Source organism: Myotis davidii, unplaced genomic scaffold (assembly GCF_000327345.1).
Source record: "Myotis davidii unplaced genomic scaffold, ASM32734v1 scaffold8, whole genome shotgun sequence".
Classification (NCBI taxonomy): Eukaryota; Metazoa; Chordata; class Mammalia; order Chiroptera; family Vespertilionidae; genus Myotis; species Myotis davidii.
Window position 1 is genome coordinate 1,019,066 of NW_006299520.1, and position 10,314 is coordinate 1,029,379.

Below are 10,314 nucleotides of genomic sequence, written 5' to 3' on the forward strand. Positions count from 1 at the left end.
AAGCTCTCTGTTGCGTTTTAAAGTGATATAAGCTTTTATAAAAATAAAAGCTATAATTTAATGCAATCCTAGTATAGATTTATGTGCAATTTGCTCAGAACTACTTAGGATGTTATTTCCTCCAATTATTAAAATACGAGTGCCTTCCATAACTTCCACATCTTATCTAAGCAAATGCCTATAGATACAGGCACTGAATGGCTCATATACAGGTGAAACAAATACAGAGTATAGCTTTGAGTGTGGGAATAATGGAAAATGAAAAATGAAATGACACCAACTATTGCTGTAAGTGCTATGAGCTGTCTATCTTGTTTATTTGATTGGGAAAAGGGCATGAAAAAAAGACAGTAGGGCTAAGGGAAAACAAGCAAATTCTTCAGACTTTTTGTATATGCATAATATAAAGAATGGAAAAACAAAACCAGAAATACTTCAGAAGTATAAACAAGCACTTATTGCCTTACTTTATTGGAAAATTATATATTCTCTAAGTTAGGGTGACCTACTCTTAATCTCTCCTGATTGGACATGTTTTCTGAAATATATGTTCTTACTAGAGGCCCGGTGCATGAAATTTGTGCATGGGCGGGGGATGTCCCTCAGCCCAGCCTGCACCCTCTCTAATCTGAGACCCCTTGGGGGATGTCCAACTGCTGGTTTAGGCCCTATCTGTGTGAGATCAAGCCTAAACCAGTAGTCGGGCATTCCTCTCACAATCTGAGACTGCTGGCTCCTAACCACTTGCCTGCCTGTCTAATGCCCCTAACTGCTCTGCCTGCCAGCCTGATCACCCGCTAACCACTCCCCTGCCTGCATGATGGCCCCCAACTGCCCTCCCCTGCTGGCCATCTTGTGACAATGTGGGGGTGGCCATCTTGTGATGCGAGGGTGTGAAGGTCAATTTGCATATTACCTCTTTATTATATAGGGTAAGCCTTTTCCCATAGCTTGGGGTTGATGGCCTGCACCTGCAGCAGCAAGATAAGACGAATCCCCCTGTCCTCCCTTGACCCCCTTGACTGACTCATGCCCACCCCTCTGTTTGACCAACAGGTGCAACCCACATCCTGATTCTACCTTGCATACTTTTTACTCTATACAAGAGAACCTAGCCACCCCCTCAGGACTGATACCAACACACCCCCTCGGGGCTGACACCAACACACTGGTCTCAGCCTACTGTGAGAGAATGCAATAACATTTCTTAAATTCTCACAGTGTGTCTTGGCCTGTCTCCTGTTGGTGCTGACCTAACTCTACAATCCAGTTTCCAGAGAATAATTAAATGAAAATAATAGCAACTAGGGAGAGAAATGTACAATGAGCCATATTCTAGCAATGACATGGCCTTCAACTTAAAATCTAAATTTAGAAAATTACTCCACTACTTACAAAATAGAAATGGTCAACAGAATCCCCATAAATATCTAAAAGTAAATGAGAGATCAGCAGAAATCAATATTTCAACGAACAGCAACTTCTTTTAAATATTAAACTCTATATACTTCTGAGAAGATGATCTGTTCATGTTTTTATCCTGGATGAGAAAAATATAGCAGGGGAATTTGTATGTCCACTTTGTGGGTCTGACCCTTCCAAAAGTCAGGCTGGGGAAGAACAGTTCACTATAAACTAGAAAATCTGTCCATTAGTAACTGAGAGTCCACTGTTCTCTTTGCCTTCTCATATCCCTTATTTATTAGCTGTAGGAAGAGCTCTGGATTCGAAGCCAGATGATTTACCTGGATGAATTCCAGGGTTTGTCATAAAGTCCTAATAAGATAAGGCATGGCAGAGCATGTCATAGAATCTTAAAATGCTGCTCAGTACTTTTAAATGGCATTAACATCAATGCTGCAACGATTAACGTTGTGAAATGCATAACTGAATTCATGGAATTCCAAATTTATTGATTGTTAGACAAGATTGGAAACTAGTCTAATGCATGTGTCACCTTAAAATTTTGACAAGTATGATTCACACATAACTGACCATTTAATGAACTTTTAAAGCCAATTGGCAGTTTGAACCTCTTCAGTCGATGAAGAAACAACTTGCGTGGTATATACGTGGGGAAACCAATGTTCCAAGAAGGCATACTTGCTAATGTTAGCGGGAAACTTGTAATTACAAAAGAAGGGTGGAATTGGCATTTAAGTCATTAATTTTTGCTTAGTAAATTTTGGGGAAGATCAGAGATGTTTGGAATTTGTTAATATTATCCAAAAGAATCACCCAAAAATTCCACTGCAAAAATCCGTTGTTTTAGTGTGTGTGTGTGTGTGTGTGTGTGTGTGTGTGTGTGTGTGTGTGTTTAACTGCTGGGAAGTTTAATAATAGAAGCTATAACTCCTGAACCCACTTGGCTTGTTGTTGATAGATCTGGTCTATTACCTTTTAAATGTGTGACTGCAATAGATACATTTGTACATTAGGTCACTAGTTTACTATGTGTGGCCTTGCTTGTTCAATTTGTAAGTGGCTTTCTTCTGATATTGCTCTCTGTGTTTCCTCTGTTCCACATTACTTTACTTCTCTTTCTCTGAGACTGAAATATCAGTTTATATACTTTGCTTCTCATCAACAGTAATAATTTTAAAATGTATACATACGGCATATATATGTGAAGTTTGTATTGAACATTCAATGGGAATTTCCTGATTGTAACTCTTCAAATTTACATTTCAACTGATTGAATACAGTATTCTTAAAAAATAGTTATTTTCTGGCCTTTTTTAAAAAGAAAGAAACACTAAGCAATGTTTATTGTGCAATTCCAACAGTTATTTGTGGAATCTTTGTTTAGAGTTATTTTTATAGCCAGCTGTTTCAATTGCCTAGTTTTAAACACTAAAAGCACAGATGATTCATGTTGTAATTTTAAAAATATTTTAAGACTACTCATAATTCATATATCATTTCTTTCATGAAACAATCAAAATAATTTTATTACCTAGAAGAAAATTACTGAAACAGCATCCTTCCAATGTATCTACATATAACCTCAGTAAAACTTCAAACAAAAAATAGCAGATGAGGAAATAGGATTTCTCAGTCACTGGGAGTGTTTGAATTTTTTTTTGGTTAATCCTCACGAGAGGATATATATATATAATTTCCTTTATTTTTAGAGAGAATGGAGCGAAGGGGAAAGAGAGAGAAGGGGAAAGAGAGAAACCTTGATGTAAAGGAGACACACTGATGGTTGCCTCCCACATGTGCCCCAACCAGGGCCTGGATCAAACCTGTAACCCCGGTATGTGCCCTTGATTAGGAATTGAACCCATGACCCTTTGGTATGGGGACCTACACTAACCACTGAGAACACTGGCCAGGGCGAGTGTTTGAACTTTAAGATGAGAAATGGACTGGTAATTTTGTTTTACATTTCCTATGAATTTAGAGATTACATGTGGCATCCGGACTCAGATCTCTGGGGAGACTTTACATGGCTTCCACCTCAATTTGTTTCATTTTCATTTGCTTCTTTTCCAGTTTCTTTTGCTCACACCTCACTCAAGACAGCTTCCTCCAGCCTGAGCTGTTTCTCATCTATGATTTGCTTTTCTCTGCTCTTTTCTTCTCCTCACACTGAGACTGTGCCACTTCTGGGCTTTGCACTTGCTTCAGCTTCTAGATGATCTCTTGGACTTTAGCTTTGTTCTTATCTGATTTTTGTTTGCCTCCTCTGTTGAGTCAGAAGTCTTTGGCTTTGTCACTGGAATACATCACCATGTTCATCGGAGGTAGCGTATCCTTTGGGTAAATATCGCCTGAGCCAGGTACATGAAATGCAAACAGTAGTCTCCTTTGTGTCAGGTAGTTTTAAAGGGTGACCTTCCTCTTGCATAATTTCTAGACCCAAGAACTGATTGAAAAATGAACGGATTCAATCTTGTCAGCATAGTGTTAGCAAGTGAACCTTTGTGTCTGGCATTCCCTGTGACTTCTCCAACCTGACAGCATGGCCAAGGAGTCTGGCAGTCCATACTTTGCTCCAGACGTAGGTTTGTCACAATACCCACTTCTGCATCTCGTTCTGCAGTCTCACCAAGGCTTTCTGAGTGCCAACAGAAAGCACTTAGTAGGTATCCAGGGCCTCATCATTCATGGTCACTTTTGTTTTTACTTGATCATTCACGGGTGTCACCATCTGGGCCAGGACATCCAGTAAGTCCTGTCTCCTGAGGAGCCTGAGCTGACAGGCATCCCTTCACAGCACACTCGACCAGAAGGCCCAGGGCTCAGCTTTCTCATTCCCCTGGTTCAGCTTTCCTGTGCTTGATGCTTCTACTAAGGCTAAGCTCCTCTCTGAAAGCTCTGTCTGAGTGTCAAACCAGGCCCGGGCAAGGGGACTGTTTTTATTCTTCCCAATGAAGCAGACCAGTCACCATCAAAATCCTATATAATAAAAGCGAAATATGCTAAGTGTCCCACCGATAGGTCGACCAATAGGTCAACTGTTCGGTTGACTGGTTGACCAGTCGCTATGACATGCACTGACTACCAGGGGCAGATGCTTTGACCGGTAGGTTAGCTTGCTGCTGGGGTCCAGCTGATGGGGACTGGGCAAGAGGGCCAGACATGCCCTGGAGCCCTCCCCTGGTCCCTCCCCAGCCGGCCAACCGATTGGGACTGAACAAGATGGCCCCCCTTGGCCCCAATTGCTGGCCAGGCTGAGGGACCTACCCGTGAATGAATTCGTGCACCAGACCTCTAGTTTCTAGATAATATTTTCCCAACTTTTCTGGAGGTGTGACGAAACATCAATAATTGTTACTGGGTCTTTATTTTCTAGAAGTTTCTATTTGTCTTCATAACCTTCAAATTCTTCATTGTCGGATGACTCACTCTCAGTATCTCCCTCCTGGGTATCTGCATCTTCAAATCTCTTTGGTTTTCATCCGACCTTCCCAACTCCACAGCTGCTTTGTCTTCATCATCTTCAGTGGTCATCACCCATTGAGGAGCTTCAGTAACAGCATCTGCTGTGATGTCCTCAAGTTCAGCAAAGTCACTATCATACTCAACTACACGTTCCTTAGCCTCGAAACCTCAAACTTGGCTTCAGAGAAATGCCCTCTCCTCACCCCGAACACCAAAAGGATGACACAGCGTGGAAGGTCTTGCTGCACCTGTATCCAGGGCTAGAAACCGGCCAGTGTTCCTGCGGCCACCACCTCTGCCCCTCTTGACTCTCAGCTGCCACCTATGCGGTCACCGCAGTCTTACTGCCCTCAGTAAGCTGTGCCAGGCAGCTCAATCAGCCACACCACACTTCACGTAGCTTCTACCATCCTTTCGGGTCTAGTTTGCTAAAGTAAACGTCTTTGATGCACAAAAATAGGAAGTACTGAAAAAGCATAAATGAAATTAATCTTTGATTTAAAATCTCTAGTTTTAGAGAGTCGTGGGCTATTAGGAACCGTGATGATATGGTGGGAAGAGTTCCCACCTCACAGTATTCTCACAGCATGTAAGTGCTTGGAATAATATTGTGTCTGATATGTGCTCAATAAATGTTTGTTATTTTCTTCTGATTATTAATTTAAATAAACCCAGGGGTATTCAGTGAGGAAATGTTAATGCCTACTATCTATAGCAGTGGTGGCGAACCTATGACACGCGTGCCAGAGATGACAAGTGAACTCATTTTTTTGGGTTGATTTTTCTTTGTTAAATGGCATTAAAATATATAAAATAAATATCAAAAATATAAATCTTTGTTTTACTATGGTTGTAAATATCAAACAATTTCTATATGTGACATGGCACCAGAGTTAAGTTAGGGTTTTTCAAAATGCTGACACGCCGAGCTCAAAAGGTTCGCCATCACTGATCTATAGCATACATTTATTGTTTCCTATGCACCTGTTTTATGTGTTTTCTCTAAGGCAATGATTGAGGTTCCTCAATGCCTCAGGCCTCACTCAGGCAATCACCCCATCTCTTTTCCCCACTCCCATCAAGTATCTACCATAGGGTTATATACATAATAGATTCTCCTTAGAGAATGTTCGGTAAGTCAAATCACCTTTCCTCACTCAAATGGTTGTTTTGATATCATGTAGTCATAACCTAATTATACCAGAAAAAAAAAGTCTCTCTTTTTTAATAATGTATTCTACCATCCAAATTATGCTCTTGTCAGAAAGTTTCTCTTAGAAATTATCCCAATTCATCACTTTTGCAGTTAATGTTAGCATCTGGATAAAATGAAAGGAGGAAATGTGATAATTATCATGGCTAGTTATTTTGATTTTTAAAAACAGTTATTTCATAAAGATTGAAGCATTTTTAAAAAATATTTTTATTGATTGCAGAGAGGAAAGGAAAGAGAAAGAGGAGAGAGAGAGAGAGAGAGAAAAAGAGAGAGAGAGAGAGAGAGGGAGAGAGAAACATCAGTGATGAGAGAGAATCATTGATTGGCTGCCTGCTGCATACCCCACACTGGGGATCGAGCCTGAAACCTGGGCATGTACCCTGACTGGGAATCGAATCATGATCTCCTGGTTCATAGGTCGATGTTCAACCACTGCACCATGCTGGCTGGGTTTCATAGAGATTTTTATAAGAATTTATATTGTTTGTTCAAGGAGTTTTAAGACTTTGGAGCCTGTGATTGAAGAAGTATGTTCCCAGGTAAATCCTAGGTATTTGAAAGTTGAGAATTGTTGTTTTGATTCTTAATGTGTTAAAAAGTGAATTTCTGTTTTGCATTTCTTGTTAAACTTTGCATTATATGGTTTTTAAGTTATTTGGAGAGGTTATTGCTTGGCTCAATAAGACAGCTTTTTCTGAAAGCTGGAAACTTCTGCGTGTATGTGTGTGTGTGTGTGTGTGTGTGTATATACACAGACACACAATTTTATCTTGTCATAGCCTATAGTCCTCTATTCCTAAACTTTAACAAAACCCATCTTACATTTTACTGTTAAAAGCAAGTTTGTCTATATCTGACACCCTCCACTTCCATCAGACTATAGTTTCTCAAGCCAATATAGGTGTCTATGTTATATAACGGGTGAGGTACAGAGTAAATGTTTATTATTTTAAACATCAAATATATTTATTGCTCTTTAATACATATGAAATATTGTGTATATTAAATATATATTTTTACCATGGGAAAACATCTAAGCATATATTTACTTACATTTCTTTGGTATCTTTTACCCCTCTGGGTACATAGTAGGAGATGAATGTGATAAACCAGGCTGTATGCAATAAGAATTCAGTTTTTGTTAATAATTTAAAGTGAGAAGTAGGCAAATATTTAATTTATATGTTAAAGCAAAACAGGAAAAAAATAAAGCCTTCACCTGGTCTCATTTCTGGAAGAGTAGCTCAGCAAGGCGGAACAAGTCTTTGTTTTCAAACTTGGCTTCCATAGCTGGTGAGCTTATGTGTCAACCCAGAGCCTTTCACAACCAGCTGAGCCATTGCCTCCATGGCCTAACTCTCAGGGTCATAATGAGACCCAAATTATAATGTATGTACAGTTCTTCACAAAGAAGAAATCCCAACAGAAAAGTGAGTTGTTCCCATTTCATCCTCTGGGATTTCATTGAACCATTATATTTATTATTAAAGAAAACAATTACATGTCTCATTACATCTTCTTTTCTGTAGACACTAGAGCTCCATTTCCTTACATATTTTTAAAAATATAAAATGAATGGGTTTCATATAAAAACTCCTCCTGGTTGCCTCCTGTGGAATCCTCTCTAATATGTCACACTGCAGAATCATTTTTGCCAGCACAGAATGTAGTACCATAACGCTCCTTGGCTTGGCTGCACTGCTTTGATAATACAGCCTCAAATTACACGAGTGTTTTCACCCATTACATTTTACAGCTAAGTTATGCCGACTTTGTGTTTGACTAAGAGTCATGTTCCTTTCACATGAATTGCTGTCAAGTTGGGTCTTCCAGGTCCTATATTTATCTGGTTATAGTTTTTAACCTAAATGTAGATTACTGAATTTATTTCTATTTAATTCATCATGGTTTTAGGCCTTCATTCCAACCATTGCAATTTATTTGATTTCTTACTTTTATCTACCAATGTACAGTTATCTCTATTAAGTTTTTTATGACATCTACAAAAGTGGTAAGTCCTTTCTGGCTTTAGATAGATTACTGGTAAAATTGTTGAATAAAATAAGGCTTGCAAAGAACACTGTGTCTTCTCACTAAAGATTTTCCTCTAATACTGACTACTCTCATAGTTGTTGAGCAGGTGTTGTTTTTTTTTGTGATAGTACTGCTTCTCCTTTCATAGATTGTGAGACCACAGCTTGGTCTTCTTAGAATCTCTAAGGCTTAACATAGTAGCTACTCAGTAAGAGTTTCTAATTGGAGAATGGATGAATGGATTGACATTACTCTGTTAAGTAATATGCTTTGGGTATGGTTATTCAACTGTGTACCCACCCATCTACTGTGGCCAACATCCAACTTAAATTTTTGCTTTTTAATTCATAAAAGTATTAGGAGAGAGTTGGTCAGATATATCCCAAATCAATGGAAGTATTCCCTTGATGTATTGATTTAATAACCCTGTTATAGAAGGAAATTAGATCCACTAAAATGGCATGATTCTAGTGAACTCATCCATTCTTATTTATAGTTAACACCTATTTATTCCTAAGTATTTAGATCCTTCTGCTTAATTCCTGTTTTTGGACTTTTGCTTCATCCTGTCCTTATCCCATTACCATGTGTACTTCCCTGTGAGATGTACATCCATGCAAGTATTTCTCCTCTAACACCTTCCTTGCTCCCCATTTTTGCTCCTTTCTCAACTCAATCTTTTCAAGTTAAACAGTTTTCCTTAATTGCATTATTGAAAATAGGTTCCTTTTTAGCTTTAATTCTCTCATTTTTATCCCTCTCCTTTCCTACCTGAATTCACCCCTTCTTTGGACCAAAGCTGAATAAATACAGTGTTAAGTAAAATTTTGTGTGTCCCCCCTCACCCCATTTTATTTTTTATAAAAAGATGAAACATATTTCTCTTCACCTCAACAAAACTAAATACCTGCAACAAAGGAAATTACATTTTGTTTAAATTCTGTGGACAGACATGTGGGTAGTCCTCAGGTGGAGAGCCTTTTCTTTCTAGAGGACTTACTGCAATCTGGGTGATCGACCAAGATCCAAGGAGAACGCTGAATAATTATGATTTGTGATATTGTGTAAGGCTAGTTCTGTTTCCCTCAGAAGGCTAGAATATTCTGCTAAATCATGTTGAACTCTGTTTTATTTACCGTCATCTTGTAGCTCTTGAGTCACAGTTTAGGTTTTGTCTTAAGAGAAGGCAGGTTTGCCTTAAGGCTGGTTGTAACCAAGATCCAAGGAGAAACCTGAATAACTATGATTTGTGATATTGTGTAAGGCTAGTTCTGCTTCCCTTAGAAGGCTAGACTATTCTGCTAAATCATGGTGAACTTGTTTTATTTACCGTCATCATTTAGCTCTTGAGTCACAGTTTAGGTTTTGTCATAAGAGAAGGCAGGTTTGCCTTAAGGCTGGTTGTCTGGCAGTAGAGTTCAATGAGGCCATTGATCAGCATTCCTGTTTAGCTTCAGGAAATCTCTTGTTTACTGAAACTGGACACACAATCCTCTGCTATTTCCTGCTTTTTGATAAATAGCGATATTTTCTGGGATGGAAAATACATGTCATTCTCTTAAAGGCTTCATGTGATTTTAGTCTGAAAGTACTATAAATAGTAGCTACATTACTTTATATTTAGTCATACATTTTACTAATAGTCTTTACTGGGAATTCCATGGGTACCATTAATAGTATATTAAATTTTGATCCACATGCCAGCTTTTCGGAAAGTTTGTCCATTATGATAGCATGTTTTATATTTGAGTTATCTGGAGTGCTGCTTTTTATTTTTCATTTAAGAAATGTATGAATTTACTCTTAGAATATTGGCTAACCCCGTCTGGAAGTTGTCATATGACAGGGTATAATCTCTGAATCTTCAATTAGTAGAAAAAATACATGAATCAGACAGCCCGGAAAGCAATGCAAAGGAAGTCTTAAGATGAAGTTTTTTTTAAAAAAATGCAGTTTTACTTGGCTGGGTGTGGCTTGGTGGTTGAGCATCAACCTATGAACGCGGAGGTCACGGTTTGATTCCCAGTTAGGGCACATGCCCAGGTTGTGGACTCAGTCCTCAGTGCGGGGTGTGCAGGAAGCAGCCAATCAATGATTCTCTCTTATCACTGAGGTTTCTATCTCTCTCTCTCTCTAGCAGTCCCTCTGACATCGATAAAAATATATAGTTTTTT

The 10,314-nt window shown here is 38.8% G+C and overlaps 1 pseudogene; it reads right to left on the minus strand.

Moving 5' to 3' along the window:
• Positions 1-3,404: 3,404 nt before the first annotated feature.
• LOC102752520 lies at positions 3,405-9,282 on the minus strand (annotated as a pseudogene).
• Between the last annotated feature and the right edge of the window lie 1,032 nt (positions 9,283-10,314).